The sequence below is a fragment of the Aulonocara stuartgranti genome (genome assembly GCF_965226115.1).
Source record: "Aulonocara stuartgranti genome assembly, chromosome: 16".
NCBI lineage: Eukaryota > Metazoa > Chordata > Actinopteri > Cichliformes > Cichlidae > Aulonocara > Aulonocara stuartgranti.
In genome coordinates, this window is record NC_138952.1 from 17,717,360 (window position 1) to 17,740,098 (window position 22,739).

The following is a 22,739-nucleotide window of genomic DNA, read 5'->3' on the forward strand; positions in this document are numbered from 1 at the left end:
GTGTGCAGGCAATCAATAGGTTAATTAGGAGCTTAATTAACTGTAACTGTGAGAGATAACTCCCACAAGGTCAGGCCAATAGGGAGAAAGCGAAAAAGGCAATCCTTTCATATATATATATATATAATCTCAATACAAAAACATGTCAAAGAGGTAATTCTTAATGGTTTAGCACCAGCCATGCCTTGCCTGACCTTTACGTCTGATGGTCTTATTACAGAATACACCAGAGAGCTGAGCAAAAGACATTATCGAGTGAACTATTAGGTTTATGGTAACACCAGCTACAGCGGTATATGGGGCTGAAGTTAAATGTGATTACCTGTGATGCTTTGGAGACCGAGCGATGTAATAATGGTCTAAATTAATCTGTAACAGATAAAATATCAGCACACGAGGCACGAAACCAAGAAAAAAAAATCCCCCATTAAACCCTCATCAGTGCTCTGCATAACAAACTGGAAAAACTACAAGTCACAATCTGTCACAGTCTGCCAGGAACAAACATAACTAAATCAGGGCTACAGTCCAATTTCATGCACCTAGTCCGAGTAAACTCGGCCACTACGTGCCAGGATCATTTATATCCCCACAGCGTGTGACGCTTCCCCTCGGCTCAGACTTTTCAAAGCACATCTGCAGTTGAGCATGTTGGATGTTTGTCTCTAAACACACTCTTTCAATATTTTTGGAATATTTATTTTCCTAATTTAACTCTGAGCACTGCTGGGACTGTAAGACAACATGCAAAATCGAAAATTAATATCAGAACAGCAGAACAAACAGCTGTTGATTTAGCAATCTGGGCACTGGCTCCCACAGTCTGAGACGGGCCAGGTATACTTTACCGAGCTTCCAACCTGCACAAATCCATCAGATGCTAAAAAGATGGGACGCCCTCTGGAAAAATTAATATCCAAAGTATGCTAATTAACTGTAAGCAAATGTGCCACGACCTGAGAACTGTCGACATTGCCTGGGAGGAAGCTGAAGCAGTCGCTGCTGACCAACATCGATGGAGATCACTAGCTGCCCGATGCGCCGCTCGGCGTAGGAGGAACTAATACCTAATACCTAAAATGTGCCACGCTGCATGCATAAACAGCAGCTTGCTAACAGAAGCTAATATTGGAGCAGATGTAGTGATCTATATAATCACTGTGATGTCTGCTTGTGTGCTCTGTGTGCTGTAGAGATCAAGAAAAAGAGAGACTGAGGCAATAATATGGGATGGCATTAAAGCAGAAAGCAGAATTAATAAGAAGCTCATAGTGTGGCAGAATTCACAGCCAGCACCCATTAATTATTGTACCACATACTAATGCAAAAACAGCTCAAACAAACAAACAAGTCCGAAATTCATTCTCATTTTCACAAAATGATCACAGAGACCGCATATAAAACATAGAATTAACCATTAACTAATGGAGGGACTAATGCAGTCCTTAGTTTGGCATTCTAGCCTCTGTGGTGGAGTGGGTCTGAGTGACCGAAAGCCTCAACTTCTTTTTTTGCCTATTTTACTCTAAATGGGGCCACAGTTTACCAAGTGAGCCTTTAAGGTGTATAACATAAACCCTGAAACTAGCAAGTACAGAAACTCATCAGGAAGATTTTATGAGATTATGGATTAAGTGAGCCATAGCGTCATTTTCCTACTTAATTAGTCCTCTTTGCCATTAGAGGAGTCTCCCCTTACTTTCTATATAAATGTATATATACCAAATTTTTCGGACGCTAAGGCGCACTGGATTATAAAGCGCATGAAGCGGAAAAAAATCTGATAAGTCAAACTTTACTCAACTCATTCTTCTTGCTTCCACTTCCGTACCATTGATTCATTAATGTTGAATTCTCTCCCAGCTGCTCTATTCCCATGTTGTTGCAGTATATTAATGACTAACCTCTATTGTGGATGGATTATCTCAGTTGTTCTCCTGACTAAAGTTTGGTCTGTTTACAGCATCCTACCATGCGATTACATTTGTCTCTAACCATCAGGAACCCTCATGTTAACTTTTATTAAGTGGGAAAAGTTCATCCTCCAGCTTCACTGTGTTTATGTTATGCTAACATAGCTGTGTTGCTAGCATCACGTAGCACATCATTCAACTTCAGCAACCCTACAAACGTCAATGCTGTTTAGTTTTCTGTCTTCATTTATGTTGAAAGTAATAGCAGAGCTGTACATTTTAATTTATTCAGAAATCTCTCAGTCAGAACATGGTGTATTATACTTAGATGGAAGCTAGCGAGCTAACTCCCTGCTAACTTCTAACTCGGTTAAATTTCATAAATTCTGTTTTCATGGATGCCTAGATGTTAAACTTAATTGTTACACCTGGTAAAGCAGCCATGGTGATCATTTTATTAAAGATGAAAGAATTTAGACAGTTTTTAACTCTCAGTGATGCTGCAGAGTTCGTTTGACGTTGGGACCTGAAGCAGATGGAGTTTTGGACCCAGATTAGTCCGTGAGGCTCCTGACTACAGCAACCGTAATGCTCCGACAATCCATCAAGTGGTGCAGCTTCGTAGCTCAACAAAGTTGTGCTTAAACATTTTTTGACAGCTCTTTGAGCGCCGTGTACCACATAAAATCAGTTTGAGGTCAGTAAGCACAACCAGAATTCATACATAAAGCGCACCGCATTGTAAGGCGCACTGTCAATTTTTGAGAAAATTAAAGGATTTTAAGTGCGCCTTATAGTGCGAATAAATCGGTAGTTGAAATACATTCACTAGCCACTTAGGCCTATTCAACTACTCATTTAAGCAAATATCTAACACACCAATCACACGACAGCAACTCTGGTCTGAGTATTTTAGAAACTGCTGCACAACCATCTCTAGGGTTTACAGAGAATGGCCCGAAAAAGAGAAAATTTCCGGTGAGCAGTAGTTCTCTGGAAGACAAAGTCTTGTTGATATTAGAGTTCAGACAAGAATAGCCAGACTGCTTCAAGTTGATAAGAAGGCAACTTTTCCTTCTTCTATTGTTTGCTTCATTTAGGGGTCGTCACAGGACATCACCTGCCTCCATCTCTGCGTATCCCTCGTATTGTCCTCTGTCACAGCAACCCGCCTTCACTATATCCATGGATCTTCTCTGTGGTCTTCTTCTTTTCCTCTTGTCTATTCAACATCCTTCTTCCAGTATATTCACTATCCCTCCTCTGCACATGTCCAAACACATGAGCCTTGCCTCTCTAGCAACTTGATCTGTTCCACTGATATACACATTTCTAGTTCTGCCATCCATCTCCTGCCTAACATCATGCGTCAACCTGTCCATCAACACTGCAAACAAGAATGGGCTCAGAGCAGATTTCTTACGTAATCCTTCCTCCACTTTGATCTGTAACTCCTACCGCACACCTCACCGTTGTCTCTCTGTCCTCACACATGTCCTGCACCACCCTCACATACTTATGTGCCACTGCACAGTTCCTCTTCTCTAGTTCTACAGAGAAACAGCGCAACTTCTGAAGTGCTCTTTCTCGCCATGTAGTCATACTCTCAAGTTAACCTAGCTTTAAAAAAAATCAGTCCTATATCTGCATGGTATGATTCATCAACTTTATCCCTCTGTAGTTATTAAAGCTCTGCACATCACTCTTTTTCTTGAAAATCAATACCAGTAAAATTCCTCAGGCCTCTAATTGATCAGGATTGTGTTAAACCATGTTGTTAAAAAGCCCAATGCTCTCTCTCCTAATCATCTCCATATTATCTCAAACTCAGCTCTTAGTCCAACAGAAGATCTTTGGGAACAGGAGATTCACATGATGGAGCTGAAATATGCAGGCACTATGTGATGCTGTCATGTCAATATGGACCAAAATCTCTAAGGAATATTTTCAGCACCTGGCATGAAGATGCCTCTAACAGTACTAGTAAGGCGTAGCTAACAAACTGGACAGTCAGTGTATAGGCTGGCACAAAAAACAGTGTGGGATACTGTTTAAGCCAGCTGATCTTTCAATATCTTTTGTTTTATGAGAGTATAATCAGAAATGTTGGAAGCTTGCACTTTCAGATTCTAAAAATACCGCATGAGTCAAAGCCAGATATGACTGTCCATTTCTCTTTTGATTTTCCAAATCAATTTTATATCATGCAAATTCAATAGAATCCCATTCAACACGCTACCTAATGTGTAGAAAAACAAATGCAACACTGCCAAAGAAAAGCTTTTTCCAGTCTGAACATGTCACTCCATTCATGATTTGGCACTGTTGAAGCTAACTACTGCCTGGAGTGTAGCATCAACACGCTGAATCAAAGTCTGAGAAACCAGCTTTCTGCCTCACCACCAGACTACCACAGATTTTCCTGAGTGGGCTGCACTGTGAGAAAGATAAGACCCAGGAGCTTGTGTGGTGTTTAAGAGATGTTTTTTCCTCCCACTGGTGGAGCACGCAGGTCTCTGAGGAATACTGTCCTGCTGCACGCTCCTTCCTTTACACATAATCTCCACCAGCAATAAATAAAGACAGGAGCACATGCTCTCTTAGTGGTGAGGCCAATCAATTGGCCTTCTCAAGATTAGCCCTAAACTACTTAGCTCTTAGAGCAGCAAATCCAGAGGCCCTCTGCCCTGTGATGCAGTCAGGTAAGTGTCTCTCAGCTGCTGTGACCTGACATCCCAAACTTTCAGCGGCTACAAAAGAGCTTCAGCAGCTGAACTGAAATTTGCATGCTTTACCCACTGCTACACAACCTGTACTGGCAAAGTGTCTAATTTTGTACAATATAATAGGTCAAAAGGAATCAGATAAACACAACACAGGTTAATTAATCTACAATTGAGAAAAAACACACCAAAAATAATCAGAGCCCCCCCTCCCCAAAGAAATCAATATGTCAAAGATCACATTTAAGCACTTTAATATATTCACACTGAAACTCTAATTATCTCCTGGCCGCCAGTCAGCTGGGATTTCCTTGTCAGAATATAGATTACCTAAGAACACACAGGCCTAGAGAGCAGAGCCTCGGACCAAACCTGCCGCTTCCCGTGGACGAGGATTAAGGTCAACAACCTGGGAATCGCCCTCAGTTTATAACTGCACCAGTGATATAACCAGGCTACCGAGGCACATGTGTTCATAGCACAAATGCACAATGCAGAGGTATCTGATTAAAAGTCCAATTAAGCCTGGCTTGTATTCTCTTTTTTTCTCTTGACTTAAGATGTGGCTTTGAGATGACAATAACAGGTGCTTAAAAAAAAGCAGCTGGTAGTACTTAGGCACAGCGGTTGAGCCAAATGCTGTTAACACTCACATAATAGTCATGCTAACATACGGCTGTTTTGAGGGAATAATGTTGCTCTCTTAGTTGAGAGCACTTACGCGCTCACGTTTGCTAATTAGCACAAGATATAAGAATCTGAAAACAAAAAAGTCAGAGCAGGGATTCTTCAGGACCCGGAGCAACCATCAGTATAATTCATCTTGAGGGGGGAATCAATTCTTCTTCTGTCCTCTGCTCCCTTTAGGGGTTCCCACGGCAGATCAGCTACCTCCCTTTCATCCTATCCCTCCTTGCACCAACCCTCTGCATGTCCTCCTTCACTAGATCCATGAATCTTCTCTGTGGTCTTCCTCTCGTGCTCCTGCCTGCCAGGTCCATATTTAACAACCTTTACCCAGTATATCCACTACCACTCCTCTGGGCATGTCAAACAATATCACCCTTGCCTCTTTAACTTTCGCCATGAATGCTGGTGCCAAATCTATTTTTTCAGGATTTACTTCTAGGAGATTACCAACATCATCAGAATTTATGACATTTATGGACAAAACTCTGAGGCTATAATCAAGAAGTAGATTTTGCAGGATCTGGTTTGTTGTCTTGCATGCCATGGATATCTGTATCAATCCATCCAATACAGAAAGTCCTGGTTTAAGCGAATTCTCTGAAGAACTCAAAGACTCGGTGCTATCTAAATCAGATTCACGCAGCATAAAGTAAAGTGCACAATGTCATTGTTTGTTGTTCTCTGGGGAGGCCATTCAGAGTGCCTCCTTTATACCATGTTGGAAACATACCAGAAGTGAGCAGCTGCTAAATCAGTTACAGACACCACCAGTGGGATTTTTAAAAAAAAAGAAAGACATTTTGCTGCGTGTGCTCTTGTTGTGTTTTTCCTCTGTTTGGACTGACACTGAATGTGTGAACAGCTGTACTTATTTTTGAGGAAAAAATAAGCATGGTGGTGCGAGACCTGTGTTGGCTTCATAAACTTTGCAAAGCTGCATTACACTGCACATTTTAATATAGCAGAGTTTAAATCTTCTGCACTCTGCATGAACCTGTAGCTGTCTCCAGAGGATGAGATATATAGTCCTGGTCCTGAGGTAAAAGCTCACATTAAAGAGTGCTGGTAGAGAAACTCGAGCAGAGAAATAAGCCAGCAAATGAATGAAAGAGCAGACAGAGGCTCAGTAAAGGCAGCTGTTGCTGTGCGTCTGCAGGCTGAGTTGCCGGGACTAGAGAATACACGTTTTTCTTCTGGCAGATGGAGCGTGACCAAGAACCATGGCAGGAAAACTGTGATTCCTGTAATCTGAGGGGAAAAATCAGCTGAAGGAAGGCTTGCGGTTAAGCAAATAGTAAGCAATTATAAAATGATGACAGATCAATCTTTCCATGGTGTGATGCATGCTCTACTTTTAGAGGCATGGTTTACACTATTTTGCTGTGTAATAATGTTTTAATTACTGTGACCGCTTCAGGGATCTTTGGAAGTTAAAATACGGTGGTGCAAATGTTACACCCAGCTCATGGCTTTTCAAGCACACCCAAAAACCATTACTGTACGCTGTATGGTGAGCACTACAACATCTGCCCGAGGAAATGTGCACAATGGACTCATGCTTTAGAGTGCTGGAGCTGAAGGGTTTTCAGAGAGTGAAACAACCCACTCTGACTAATTTAGCCATTCATAAACAATGGACGAGGGGTTAACATGAGTGTTTCTGTGAGTAAGAGGTTTAAAACGCAATCTCTCGTAGGTGTGTGAAGTTTAAATGCGGGCCTGGGGTTTGTCTCACCGAGAGAGATTAGCACTCAAAGCAACCAAGGTTTTCAGTCTCGCAATGCTGCCTCGTTTTTTAACTGAGCGGAAGATATCCATGGTAACCTCTTGGATGTGGCATGGCGACTCTGCTCTGGTGGCGGCTCAAAAATGTGTCGAGTGTCACTCTCTTAGCCAAACGACTCAGTGAAATGATTTTTCCAAAGCATCGACGCAAACACCAACATGAGTGAGACAATTTCTCAACTGTGGCCATGAAACAGATCTCTTCTGTCTTTTAGAAAAGGGTTCCATCACAGTGAAGAAACAATCTGTATCATTTGACCAAAAAAAAACTATAAACAGGCTGTCATCAGCTGTTTAAGCCGTAATTATCTTCTGCCGTTTTTCACATTTTTAGTAGTCTATGTGGGATTTCTGAGCGTTATTGCAACTACTAAGCAACATTTCTTTAATAGTGAGGACCACTTCTGTGAATATGTACATCATGAACATAGACATGGATCTACATCCACACATATGGCGGTCAAGAAGTGCCAGCACAGGCAAAGTGTGGGCAGACAGCCTCCCCCACACAATCACTGGTGAAGGTTGCTGGAGGTCTATGTACACACCAACAATTCTATGCTATTAATTTAAAAATCCTACTTCTGAAGTTATTGCATTCACATTATTTTCAGAAAACTTAATCTCTTTTAAGAAGACACTATCCGGTCGTTAAGTGATGACGTGACGAATCCTACTTCCGGGCCTAAAGTAGTCTGCGTTTAATATGGCTTTTGTGTTGTTAACATGTTCAATGTTTTGTATTTTCTTCTATTTAATCTCAAAAAGCTCCTAAAACAGTCAGTGATCACTGTTGACCTCCCTCGGTTTTTATTACCGCTAATCATTTATCTAAGCTCAGTTTTTAAAACCTTAGGATGTAACTACAGCCCAGCCCATGCAGCAGTATATGAATGGCTAACCTCGTATTGTGGATGGATTATCTCAGTTGTTCTCCTGGCTGAAGTTTGGTCCTTTTACAGCATCCTGCCATGCGATTACATTTGTTCCTGACCACCGAGAACACTCACGGTAACTTTTATCGAGTGGAAAAAAAGTTCGCTTGTTTATATTATGCTAACATAGCTGTGTCGCTAGCGGTCACGTAGCACATCATTATATACTAGCTAGCAAAACTTCAGTAACCCTACAAACGTCACTGCTGTTTAGTTTTCTGTCTTCATTTATGTTGGAAGTGATAACAGAGCTGTACGTTTTAATTTGTTTCCAAAACCCCGCAGTCAAGACATGCTATATTGTATTTAGATAGAAGCTAGCGAGCTAACTCCCTGCTAACTTCTAACTCCGTTAAATGTCATAAATTCCGTTTTCATGGATGCCTGGATGTTAAACTCAATTGTTACACCTGGTAGAGCAGAATGCTGATCATTTTATTAAAGATGAAAGACTTTGGACAGTTTTTCAACTCTCAGTAATGCAATAGTGGTCGTTTGATATATGGACCTGCAGCGGAGTTTAGGCCCAGACACGGCTAGTGATACCATGCAGACATACGCCATTTTTCAGCTAATAGCTCTTCTTGTTGGTACACAAATGCACTGTGTTGCCTTCCGCATTAAAGAAATGGAAACAAATGGCTCCTTGGAAGCAAACATAAAGGGTGCTTCAAGACTTTTGCACAGTAATGTACAATACCTCATTCTTGAACTGTGGGGAACGGATTAATGCGCAGTCCTATAGTTGCTTTGACCCTATTCTGCTTATAAGCCAATAATGGTGGTAACACTGGCAACAATCCCTCACAGATAATGGACGTATACACAGTATAGGCTCGATATTTAGCAAGAATTCCTGGATTCTGTTGAATCAGCCATCAGCTGTTGCTTTTCTCCTTTGTCAGCTCTTTGAAACTTCTGGTTGTTTGCACAAGAAAAACGACAGGTTACTGACGTTGCATGGCAGTACACAAAGACGCCAAACATCCTTCACCTCCCACTTTTAACATAAAGGAGGAACTATTCATGAACCACTCTGCAGCACAATGAACATTTGGGGGGGGTTACCTAAATTACCTAAATTAAAAGGAAAGTAGTTCCATTAGTACATTCTGTGTTCTCTGCAGCTATTTCTATTACTTGCCTGTATATTAGCTGTTTGCTCACTGTCTACGTGCCCACTTTGCTTGAGATTGTTCTTGATCAACTGATGTGACTGTCTCTGGTGGAACACCACATGCTGGGTTAGGCTAGCAAGCTCCAAGTCTCTGATTTCTGCTCTTTTTGTCATGGAATCTGTCTCCTGTCCGTCTTCACCAGAGCATGAATGCCACATTTTCAATAACCAGCAAAAAGGCAGGAAAAGAGGACAAGAGGTCATCATTTTTGCAAAATTACGCTATCGTACTATTTTGTTTACTCAGCATTGTTTGCCACAAATGCTGGGCTTATTCAAACCCCATGGTTCACATCTGACTGCGGAGTGTAATCACCTACTTACATTACGGTCATTCAAGTGCAATTTCTCTGACTAAACAGGCTAAATGCTTCCATGCTGCCTCTCTGTCTAAAGGAGGTCAACTGAGCCTATGTGAACGAGCACCCAGACAACATTGCTCCATAATGACTCCCAATGAAATAAAGCAAGTGAGTCATCCAGTACGACAAGACCTGTGTCTCCAGAGAAACGTCACAACAAGATAAAATATCCCCAATTCTGCTCCTCTAAAGGTTATCAAGCAGCTTGACTCTCTTATTGGACTCGTGTGGTTGACGAGGACACAAACAGGAAAGCTTCATTCTGGCTTTGACAAAAGGCGACTTGAACTGGCTATTCTGCAAACACTTGGCATGACAAGTTCTCTTAAGGAGTGCTCCGAAGACCTAAAGTTCCCTGAACGATCCCAACCCCCGCTGGTTGTCTGAAAGCAGACGTCCCCTGGAATGAATCCTCTGATATCACAGAGCTCTGACTCTTTTTGCTCCAGACTTCCGCGCATCGCTTCTCAATAGAGATGGACGAAAAGCTCAAGAGCAGCTCGACTAAAGGTCAAATCACACATAAAAGAAAAGTGAGGAATCCCCCCCCCCCAAAAAAAACTTTCGAGTTTGGTTTCTCCAGGACAAATGATAACTTTTAGTTTGCTAGTCTCCAAAGTAGATTATGCAACAGTTTCCACTTTAATACCAAGGGGTAAGAGAGGGCAGCGTTGTTATGGTAGACGCTCTCCGGTGGGCGTAAGTACAGCTGGGGTTTCTGGTTTAAATAGTTCACTCCCTCCCTCTTTCTCTCTCTCTCTCTCTCTCTCTCTCTCTCTCTCACACACACACACACACATGCTCTCATGTCCCTCCCTCAATCTCTGCTTCATTCACCCTGACTCTTCCTCCCACACGTTTCTTCTATTTACCCACGAGACCCCAAATTCAATTACAGTCAGGGTGCCGTGGGAGGAAGACTCAGGTGCAGCTGAAAGGCATTCTCATACACAACATGTTGGGCAACTGCATCATGGGAATGACTTCACTGCAGGCAGAGCTACAGCACAGCCTTCAGCACTTTTTTATGTTTTAATTACCCATCAAGTATTGCAGCAAATAACACGAGAAAAAGAAGGGCAGCACATGTGTTGCAGAAATTTCTAACTGATAAGAAGATTTCAGCAGGAGAGCAGCAGAGGTACAGCCACAGCACCCGGAGTGGATAAGGATAATCCCATGATATCACACTGCTAGTCCGTTCTGACATGTTAATTAGCCCTGCGAATCTCAATGAGAAATTCATAATTTATTGAAGAGGGGCACTGCTGTCGTGAAGCTGCTGTGCAGCCGAGGCAAACCAGCTCTCGTGAGGCTCTCACCCTTTATCTGAGACCAGAAGGACATCACAGGCAAGACTGCGGGCTCACTAAGAGCGGCACGGCCGCCACACCCATCACGAGCTGTGATGTCTACCTACCCCGCTGCTACTCAGTCAGTGGGATACAGCAGTTCAAGAGCTTAATGAAAAGCGAGCCCATCGAAGCTGCAGTCAAACGGCGTGTGGAAGTCAGAGGATCCCCCGTCTTCACGAGTCGGTCACGAGACGAAAAGAATCACGGGTTATGTTTGCGTTCGCCTCGTCCTTTCTTTGCAAACTGACAGCAGGCAAATGGTCACATCGGCAGATAGAGTCGACCGTCGCTGCTGTGTGAACCAAACAAATACGACGATCCTCCACAAAGAGATATCCATCTTGGTTACCATAGGAACAAGACTTATTATAAAGGCATCAGTTTTCCCAAAGCACCTGTGCACAGTATAGGAAGCAGAGCAGCATGATATTGTCAGGCACAACATGACAGCGTCGGTGACAGCTTTCATCAGTGGCTCTGTGCTGTTTCACTCTGTGTCTCCACGAAATAGTGTGGATAATGTACGGGGAACTGAAATCTACATTTACAGCTGTGTTTACACTGTCACCTGTTTGCTTTTGCTTTACAGGGAATTGAGGGGTTACGCGTAATGTAAATATTTGCTATACAAGAGCTCCAGTAATACAAGTGCTCTCTATTTGCCTCATAGGAAAAACAGCCAAAATATTTCTGAGACAACATTTCCTTTCATTATTGATTAATATAGAGACTATGTTTCCTTATTAATAGCTTATTAACACAAATAACTGTAAAAATGGTGTTGATTAATTTTCCATTGTCTAGTTGTTGGTTAATTGTATGTTTTTGCAGCCTTTAATTGTGATACATGATGGATATCTAAATTCAGCATGCTGCAATACACTTCGAGTCTGGGAAGGCTTTGGCTAGCTAGAAACATAACTTCACAAAGTTAATCCAACAAAACCCCCGCAGATGAGGGTCGCAGATGCCAACAGACTTAATAAACTAATCCGTAAGGCCAGCAATGTTGTGGGGATGGAGCTGGACTCCCTCAAGGTGGTGTCGGAGAGGCGGATGCTGTCCAAGATAAAGACAATGTTGGATAACACCTCCCACCCACTCCATGACATGCTGGTCAGTCACAGGAGCACGTTCAGTGAGAGACTGAGATTACCGAAAAGCACCACTGAACGACACAGGAAATCATTCCTGCCTGTGGCCATCTCCCTGTACAACGCATCCACTTAACACACTGTTTGCTGCTACAACTACACATGTTTCTTTTCCAACTATTTATCTATGAGTGACTTATGTATGTATGTATGTATATATATGTATATATTGTACTATTCTTAGTTAGTGTATTGTCTGTCTTGTCTTAATGTTGGTTTAAAATGGAGCACTGTAACAAAAAATAATTTCCCCCAGGGATCAATAAAGTATTCTGATTCTGATTCTGATTCTGATAATGTTGCTCAGTTGTTCCCAAGTAAAGCCAAAGATGAGCTCTGGTATTTCTTCACCATACTCAGTCAAAACCATGCAACTGCTTGGTCATCCTTCTTTGGGAAATCCACTGCTCTGATAGGCAGCAGCAAGAATCTGTAGGCAGGGACAGATATTTTGTTCTGAAAGCTTTGTGGATTGTGTTTGAAGACTTTTACGTGTTTGAGTGGGCTTCGACTGCATGCATGTAAACAGACTTTGAGGGCAGCAAAAGATGGCCTGATTTTCATGAATTTCAAACCCATCTGCTGCTGTCTGATTATTTAATTGGTTTACATGTATTAACAATGACCAGAGCAAGAAAAAGGAAGATTAGCGCACAACTATCTGGATGCAGGAAACACTTGAAATCCTGGAAAACTGGTTTTCCTGGCAGACAGTCATGTACCTGACTCAGATTGATATGAAAACCCCAGATGGAAACTAAGTATACATAGATATTGTAGTTTTACATCATAGAATATTCAATATGATTGTTTTTGTTTACATCAAATCATTATATGGTATCATTTTGAATGCCTTGATATTGATTAAATGGGCTATTCCACAATCCTTTAAGGTATCCCTGATATTTATCTGGTAAAAATACCGTCTTCCTTTTATCAGTATGTGTCTCTTCACATATTAGTATTCTTAGCCATCAGTTACCGGATCATTCCTGCTGTAGCGCTTCTCCCGTGGCTCTCATCCTAAATGACCTGATTAAATTTCAGGATGTGGGGGACAACAACCCCCGCCACCCTCACAAAAACCCCTCTGTGGGATTTCAATTTCATGCCATGAGAAAAAGGCAACCGAGGGTTCAGAGTTCATGTGAGGAAAGCATGAGAATATTTCCTGGCAGAAGACAGTCAGTCAGTGCAACAATGATGCAAGACGCATGAATGCCACCGTTATTTTTGATCTTCTTTCCCCCCCCCGTCCTCAATCTGTATCACCAGTGGAACATCTGATGCAGGCTTTCATCTTTTCACTGCATGTCTCAGCTTTTAAAAACCACACAAATCTTCCATTTATTTGACTTATTTATTTATTTTTATAGTCAAACTGAGCATATGACCCCCGCCCCCCTCTCCCTTGCCATCCCAAACACAATGCCATCTTTCAGGGGAAAATGGGTCAATCAGCAGTGAAACGAAGACGAGCTAATAATGCCCCACAACTTATTGTGAGTCACATTTTAAGTAAGAGGTTTTGAATGCAAAAAAAAAAAAAAAAGCGATGAGGGCTGCGTTTCCTTCCTGAATATGTTACTCATAAATGATGTGCAGCAGTGAATCCCCATGCCAGCGACTTGCTCTCATATTAATGCTCCGCATGGAAACCCCCCACTCCTCAACCCAACATCCCCGCTTCTTCCTCCCTCCACCCCTTCCCGAGCAGATATCAGTGGAAGACAGAACTCTGCAGCACGGCAGCCGGATCAGACGCTCCTCACCCACCTCTCTGCGTAGCCATGGCAACCCACACATAGACCGGCATGATTACACGTGCCCTTTCAAACAAGAACTCGTACAGTGTTGAAATTCGATGTATGTGCACAGAAAGAACATCAGCCGGGGATCCAAACTAACACCTCGGAGGGTTCACGTCCTGCCGCTCAAAGGTCGCGACAGTTGTGCCGGCGAGACGATCTCTAACAGCGGAGGGTGGGATGATAAATGAGAAATAATTCCTTTTCGTGGCAGGGAGCCACACGAGGCAGCTGCGTGTGTTTTCTAAGAGTGAATAACAACAGATTAAAGTTGGCTGAAGCAGTACTATCGGGAGAGCGGCGCTTAAGAACAGAAAAAAGAAATGTTTCTATTTTAAGGCTCCCAAAAGAGAACAAATGTAATATGTTAGCAGAACAGGCAAATATCACATGCTCGGATGCTTGTGATTCCCAGTCTCCTTGCGGTATCGGCGCCTCTTTCTAATTGTCTCCCCAGCCAGGTTGCAAACACTTTTCTCTGGTGACATGCAAGATAAAAATCAGAGAGCTGCTATTTATCTGGAAGCTCTCTCCAATGAATCCCCTCATTCACAAAGACTGAGCTTGCTGTAACAGGGGATGGAGAGATTGCCATGGTCACCATCTCCTCATTGACCGCAACAGATGCACACTATACAAGTCCCCCCCCCCGCCAAAAAAAAAAAAAAGCTACTAGAGTAACAACACAGTTAATTTAAAGAGATTTGGCTTGTACTCATGCATGACTCATATCAGGAAGAGGAGAGTGACAGTAATGGGTTTAGAAAACTCATTGACATGGTGTAAAAGGTAGGGGAGAGTTGGATGTGTTGCTCTGTGCATCATAGATGCTGCCCCATTCCCCCGAATGCTCTAACAGCCAATCAAATCCCATTTGTATTCGCATTCAGCCAATGACAGCTCATCAAAAAAACGCTGGTGCCAAATCATCCCCTGTGCGCAAATCATTCAACCACTACCTCTGTCAGTTCTCCCCCCTAAAGCGCCGGGAGGCTGGGGGAAGCAGACCGTGTCCCCACCGCAGCTCCGAATTTAACAGGATTTAGCACAGTGCTCCCAGACTAGACCGTCTTCCTCTCTCTTAGCACTGCCTCCCTTTACGCTCCACGTGTCATGTTTATAAATACAGAACATGAAACGTGCGTTATGCGCGCAGATAATACGCATGTTGAATTTCAGTGGTGTCGACCCGTCCCGCTGTGCAGACACAAAAGATTTCAGAGACTCCCTTTGCATAAATACATTGAGCTTGGAGTGGAAATCTAGGCTGATTGCTTTCTATCCCAGTTAGTATTTCTGCACAACAACCATCAGAGAAAATATGCTGATGTATTTAAAGTCATCGATAAAACAACAAGCAGAAGGTTTTCAGTAATGCAGTTTAGACACAAATGAGCTATAATATAAAACAGGTAAATATGAATACACCTGTTATTCCCGGCTATAGTGCTGCAGTCAACTGCGACTAACAGTTATTTCCATTACTGACAGATGAGCTACTTCTGTGCAATCAGTCAAACAGTGACAATTATTGATTAGTTTCCCAAACTAGAGAATAACTCATCATTAAATTGTCTTTACCTTTGACCCATTTTTTTTTTTACCAAATTCACAAACTAAGAGGCTAGAGCTACTGCAGGTCTGGCATATGTGCTTAAAATGTGCCTGTAATGATTATTCAAATATTAAAATAGATTCAGATTCGTTCCCTTTTGGTCTGTATGGCTAATCTGTCATCTGAAATTGGCAGCACTGGTATAGGCTTTAGGGCTTCCTCGTATCTGACTCCGCATGATTAAATTACCATAATTGTTTTAAAGAGATAGAGCAAATGTATATAAGCCATTAGGGTGGAGATTCTTGGTACCAGAAGTTTTATGGTTTCCATTTTTAGTCCTCTTATAGTCCATTTGCACTGACCAAACACACAGCAGGCTTTGGTTGGATGCAGCTGAACAACGCTCTCTGTGTAGAGAGCAAAGCCGTCTTGAAATCAGCTTTTAAAATGTAGCTTTTTATTTGATTTATTTAGCATATTTAAAACTTATCAGCATACATAACAAACGAGCAGCTCGTGGAAAAAGATATTCAACTGATGCACTAAGAAACCCCAAACTGAAACTACCATGACTGTCATTTTTATTAATGGGTAAACATTTAAGAAAACGTATGCGTCACGCCACAGCTTCATAACGTGAGTACAACACCACGACTAATGGACGGCTTTGTGCAATTAATTAGCTGTATTGTACACTAATGACAGTGGATTGAATGTCAGATTTAATAAGTACGCTGATCGGTACGTGCTGCATTTGCCAATCCCATTGCTTCCTTTTTATTAAGATCAATGTTCAGAATGGAGCTATTTATGCACCCCTGGTACTCGACTCTCCATATGCATCTGGGCGTCGCTCCACAGGTGTGTACTTGTCCTCACTGCCGGTCAGTCAGTCACTGAACAACCATACATAAGCTGTTTAAGACTGAGCTGAAAGAAGCCCTTTATCGTGCTTCTGCTCATTAAGTCAGGACCTCATTGCCATTCAGCGGACAACAAGGCACACTAGAGCTCCTCTAATTGCTTCTCATCACAATGAATGGGTGACAGCATATGGGGAGAAAAGTGGAGAGTGGCCGGATGATGCTAAGCCCTCTGGACTGGTGTGAGAGTAGACTTGTTCTAATGAAGGTTCTCTCTTTTGTGACACAGCCCTCTTTTAGCCCGGGTGGCCCCTGCTTCCCCGGTTTCCTCTGAACACTTTCAGTTAAGAGGATGAGAGAGAGAGAGAAATCACATCCAGCAACAGAAAATAGGTTAAATATAGATGTCTGCGTTCATAGTTAGCATAAAAAAATCTACTCAGTGAAACATTCTTGATTAATTTTTTATCATTTCACACTAAAAGGATGCCTAAAAAGGAGTGGAGATGGATCCAGCATCCTTATTTAGTTATGTAAACTTTAAATATGTCAGACTGACAGGCTCTCAGACAGCGTCGTGATAATCAGGCAGCAGCATCTTCTGCAGGATACCGGTAATGGCTACAGAGCCTTGCCACTCTTCTTCTGTTGTGCTACATCTTCTTCTTTGCTCCTCCCCTAAAAACACATGTACACATGCATACACTTGCAAACACAAGCACAAATCATGAGACAAGCTAGTGCAACCACAAATGACCGCAAAACAAGGCTCTCACACTGTGCTGAAACAAGGGCACATAAATCAGGCAATTTCATTTTATTATTCCTATTTATTGATTCATTTTTATCCCCCTGTGGCTTCATGTGGGGAAATGAGTTTCACTGGGGGAGGGAGGGAGTAGGCTTCCACCCTAAGACAATGGTAGGAGACGCGCCGAACACCAGTGGGGTGTTCATTAACATGTTTACTTTCATCCACTGATTTGTAATCTAAACTGATGGCTCAAACTCTGATGCATCAACACCCCCGAGATTCACCGACAACACGCCGTGTTTTGCACCACGTTCTCATTTTCTGCTATTGTACAAAAGCTCGGGGCTTTGAAAAGTCGAAAAGAAGGGCGATAGAGTGAGTATGAAGTAAAAAAAGTAACATAAATCAGCTCAAAACCTCAAGAGGACGCAGTGTTGGGCAACAATAGCAATAAACTTAATTTTTATAGCATTTTTCCAAACCAGAATGACAAGGTCCTTAAATTAAATCTGCAAAAATGCCAGCATTAAACCATTTCAAAATATATAAAGAGAGGAAAAGAAAAGAGAATTATAAGGCTATGGTTATAATGTTATACAGCTTGTCAATGCAGGTGGGTTTTTGAAAGTTGTTTAAAACAGGGAACTGATTAAGCTGATCTAAAGGTAAGAAGAAGTTTATTCCATGGCAAGGTTGCCATCTGCTTTACGCCTTGAGTGTGAAATCTGTAACAGCAACTGATTCCCTGATCTGTGGATCTCGGTGCAATGTTGGATAAGGTGTTCAGTTACATTATCATAGAATTGGTTTGACCTTGACAGTAAATCTACATTCACTGGCTACTTTATTAGGTACACTTGTCCAACTGCTCAGTCAAGCAAATATCTAGTCAGCCAATCACATGGCTGCAGTTCAATGCATTTGGGTATGTAAACATGGTGAAGGCGGCTTACTGAAGTTCAAACCGAGCATCAGAATGGAGATGAAAGGCGAACGTGAATGTGGCATGGTTAACGGTGCCAGACAGGCTGGTCTGAGTTTTTCAGAAACTGCTGATCTGCTGGGATTCTCCCACACAACCATCTGGCTGTGTGGGAGTGGTCCAAAAAAACAGAAACTATCCAGTGAGCAGCAGTTCTCTAGGTGGAAATGCCTTATTGATGTCAGAGGTCAAGGGGAAAATGCCAAGACTGCTTTGAGCTGATAGGAAGGCAACAGTAACTCAAATAACCAAGTGTTACAACCAAGGTATGCAGAAGAGCACACCGATCTGGTACAGCAGCAGAAGACCACACGAGATGCTACTCATTTCAGCAAAGAACAGAAAACTGAGTCTATAATGCAAAATTGGACAATAGAAGAAAAGAAAAACTTACATTTCTGCTGTGACCTTCAAGTGGAAGGATCAGAATTTGTAGTAATGGATCTATCCAGATCACAAAGACCAAATCACCCTAAACTGGTTTCTTGAATATGAAAGCATCCAAGTAAACCCATCTGGGATGTAGTGGAACAAGAGATTCTCATCATGGATGTGTAGCCAAAAACACTGCAGCGATTATGTGATGCTATCATGTCAATATGGGCCAGAATCTGTTAAGGATGTAATGTGTAAAAATACCAAGACTGAACTAGACTTCTAGCATGCCTATTGAAATTGCTCAGATAACGCACAGCTTACTGGCAAATTAGCAAATAACACCAACATAGTGTAGTAACTGTTCCAATACTCACAGATTAAGTGAATACTTTGAAGCTGAGGTGACTGAGTGGAATTCAGGTGATCGTAATATAAGAAGTATTCATCCACTGGGGAATAAGAACAACATGTCTATTCAGCAGTTTTGCGTGATGCTTAGCTTGAATAAGAAGCACGCCGTGGTTTAATCTAAACCTGTATGTACTGTTGATGTTATTAGTTATTAGGAAAGAAAAAGTATTGCAGTAAAAACCGCATATGGAAAGCGAATTAAAATGCATAGAGATTAAGAGGTTTGTATTTAATTAATTCAGGATTTGCCTCAGCAGGTAGACTTTTAACAGGGGCTGTGGCTGTAATGGACAAAGTGAAGTGAAGGCAGGAGAGGACAGACTGCAGTCCTCAGTGGCTCATTATAGTGAGAGAGGAAGACCAGCAGTAGGAGTGCAATATGATAGAAAGAGAGAGAGAGATGGTATGTGTCTGAATTTCTAATGTTTTGCTAAATCAGAATCAGATTAGATGTATTCCATATAAGGTTGTACCTGATGCTATTCTAGCAGAAAGGTTTGGCCCGATGGATTTGAACTCCTTCATTCATTCACAGGAATGAACATAACTCTCCTCCACTCTGCCTTCATCATCCCTTCCCCCACATGCCAACTGCTAAATGCATGCTGCAATAACACTCTTCACGGACAAAATCTGCAGAGCTTCCACCAGCCATCAGCAAACATAAGCATCAAAACATCAGTACACACGGTGTCGGCGTATGTTAGCCCGAGGAACGCAAGGCCAGACGGCAGTCTGTTCTCCTGCCCCACTGAATCTAAACCAAAACGACTTTATCTTCAATCTTCTGCTTTTTTTGGAATTAAACAAAAACGATGGACTAGATTTTAGTCATGTTTCAGGAGGCCAGTCTACCGCTGTCCAGGTTTTTGCAGCCAGACTTTATCAGCATCAACACAAGTGTTCACAGCCAGAGTGCTAACTAGGCCACAGCATGGTATGCGACCCATGAGAAGGCTCTGTGGCCCCTTTTTGTTTCTCAACCATCTGATACTCTGCCCGCTGAGGTGGAAACTTACCCCTCTCAAACAGAGGAACGGGAACTGAAGCCTTCAGTATCAGTAACAGGGTGAGGTTAGACATTTTATGTTTTCTTAAAGAGACGCCCCCCCCAAAAAAATTCCTGCCTTGAATCACTTTGACAATAAAATCATCTGAGATGAGTTGCCTCTTCCTGAACAATGCTGCATGTTCCTGTTGTGAAATAAAAGACTGGATAATTGCTTGACAGATGTGTTTTGTAGACCATGCAGCTATCTCACTTCACTGCTGCGGGGAAGAGATTAACATCAGCACAGTGTGTACAAAGTTGACATATGTCTTCTGTATCTCAGGGATAGTTGGGTTGCGACTTGGTGAAACAAATTGTAATTACTGCTGAAAGAAAGCAACTCGCTTCAGGCAACTAAATGTGCTTTAAAATTGCTTTACCTCAACTCCAGTAAAAACTCCTTTCTAAGGTTTTAAAGGTCTCCCTCATGCTGCTAAATCTGGTTCTGACTCATTGGGCCGTGGACTTGGAGCCTTTGGTGTCCTGTGAGGACGTGGGCAGCTGGTGCTTTGAGTCCTGTGGAGTGTGGAATGGGGACTCCGTGAACTGGGCTCGTTCAAGTGGATGCTTGACCTGATTGGGATGTGGGGAGTTTGGAGGCCGGATGAAGTGAGCTTTCGGTTCTTGGTCACAATTCTCGAGTAATTCGTGAACCAATTTTGCTGTGGGGTGGAGTAAACTGTCCTGCTGTGGGAGACTGCTGCCATCAGGGAGTGCCACTGGTAAGAGGAGCTGCATAAGAACCATTAGAAATGCGATAGATGTCAAAATAATACCCATGTGAACCCCAATCACCCAAGATTTCCCAGTTAAACATTGCAATGTAATGAGATAAATAATATTATTAAATTCCAATGATTTTAATGTTGTGACTGATCAGTGTATACACTGCTTGGCAATTCGAAAATAATAAAGTAACCTTTTGTTTTTAGAAGCTCAACATACTCACTGAACTATATGTACATAGTAAATAAATAGATGTGTGTGTATGTATATGTGTCTATACATATCTATATATATTTTTTATTTTATTTTATTTTATAATAGATCTTTCCACCCTGAATGCAAGCCAGTGACTGAGATAAATATCTTCTCTGTTGATACCTCTGGGCAAAAAACAACATTCAGGCCACAGAGCTTTTTATCTCAAGTACTGACTTGTGACAAAGGATATAATGTGTCTTAAATTGAGCATGAATAAAGCTTTCTGTTAGCGAGAGCCTTTTGTTACCCTCCCCTGATTCGCAGCCTCAGCTTGTTTCAGGCCAGCTTGGCGAGAAAACGTTGCAAACTCACCATCACAACCGCTCAGCTACATAATGAAGGACATTTAGGGCCTTGCAAAAAGGGTCAGTTACATATATTTCTTGTAGTGCACAGTATTTAGTCGTTTAATGTTCTTTTTCACCACCGAAGATCCAAAGTGTCAGCGTGTGTACTCCTTGGCGGTTAGAGTAGTGTTAAACACAGCTTTGGGACACTGAAACGTCATAAAAAATGTATTAAACTCTGAGGTTGAGATCACCTTTGTAAGCGGAGTTTCCCATTGCAGGTTTTCCACAGATTGCAAGCCCTGAAGCGGACTAAAAAAAAAAATCCCTTCCACTCCTGCTCTAGACTCATATCAAATTTAAGCATCACCGGCTGGATGATATTGCAGTTGACAAACTAGCGTGAGAAAAACTAGTACAAAAAAAAAAAGTAGACATAAACAAGTGTGCAATTAAACAGGATTTCACTGGGAGAACCTAGTGAGCGTTAAGTATTAGAAGAACATATGACACCTCTAGAAAGATTAAGAGTCATGCACTGCCTAAGGAACTGCATTTACCCACACTGCCTTGGGAAACAGCCAAAAGGACACAGCCACCCTGCAATGCACACGCACTAACTGTCAGTAAAGCTCAGCAACTTCACTGCCGGGGTCAATTCATACACATTAAACAGGTCCTGTGTGGCTGCTGCTGTATCTGTTTCCCTCCATCACTACTTTTCACTATCTACTCATCTCGCTCCACTGTTTTGGGAGGAAACGCTTCTGGTCGCAGAATGTAGCTCGTTGTTCTACTCTATCCTCAGACAAATACCAGTATTTTCTCTTTCTCCTCTACACAATGAACATATGTTTTTACTTTTTTCTTTTTTTTTTGCATTTTAAGCATTGTGACCAGATAGTAGAAGGCACTTAGCAATTAGTGTCTAATTTTAGCACATCCGCCTTCGCATACTGTGTCCAAATTTAGAGCCATGTGATGAGAACGTTAATCCTCTAAATCCTAAAGTCAAGAATGGAATTCGAATGGGAGCTCAAACAAGACAAATAAGATATATTCTTGTCTCTCTCGTCTGTACCTATCTGCTTTCATTAAATTATCTAAGATAACACCAGTGTTTGGAAAGCTTTAAGAACAGGGATGCTTTGCTCTGCTTCTCTCTCTTGGTCTCGTTCAGTCGTGCAACATCATAGCATGGGCATGAACTCTCCATGAGTGAGCTGTAGAATCGTGCATCCTTTCCTTGTCATCCAAGGGCGGCATAAAATATTTCCAAGGACCACCTCTGGCCCGTGAGCTGCGTTTTGAGAACCCTGGCAGCAGAAGAATAATTGTGGTGTAGTAATAGCGACAGCTGTAGAGCAGATTTGAAACACTTTGGGAGATTAGGAAAGAGTGAGCAGAAATTGAATAACCCACAATAAACTGGAGGAACCCTGACATTACTAAGATCCATCCAGTTTCATTCAACATGCAGTTACCATGCCAACCTGTTACCAGACTGCAGCTGGAATCGGGGAAATGCTTCTTGGCCACGGTGCGATAATGAAAAGTCCTGTTCAACAA

The 22,739-nt window shown here is 42.1% G+C and overlaps 1 protein-coding gene across 2 annotated transcripts in view; it reads right to left on the reverse strand.

Annotated features, from left to right (window-relative positions):
• Positions 1-22,739, reverse strand: part of LOC309690269 (FERM, ARHGEF and pleckstrin domain-containing protein 1-like) — a 58,596-nt gene that overhangs the window by 32,216 nt on the left and 3,641 nt on the right. The window lies entirely within an intron of this gene.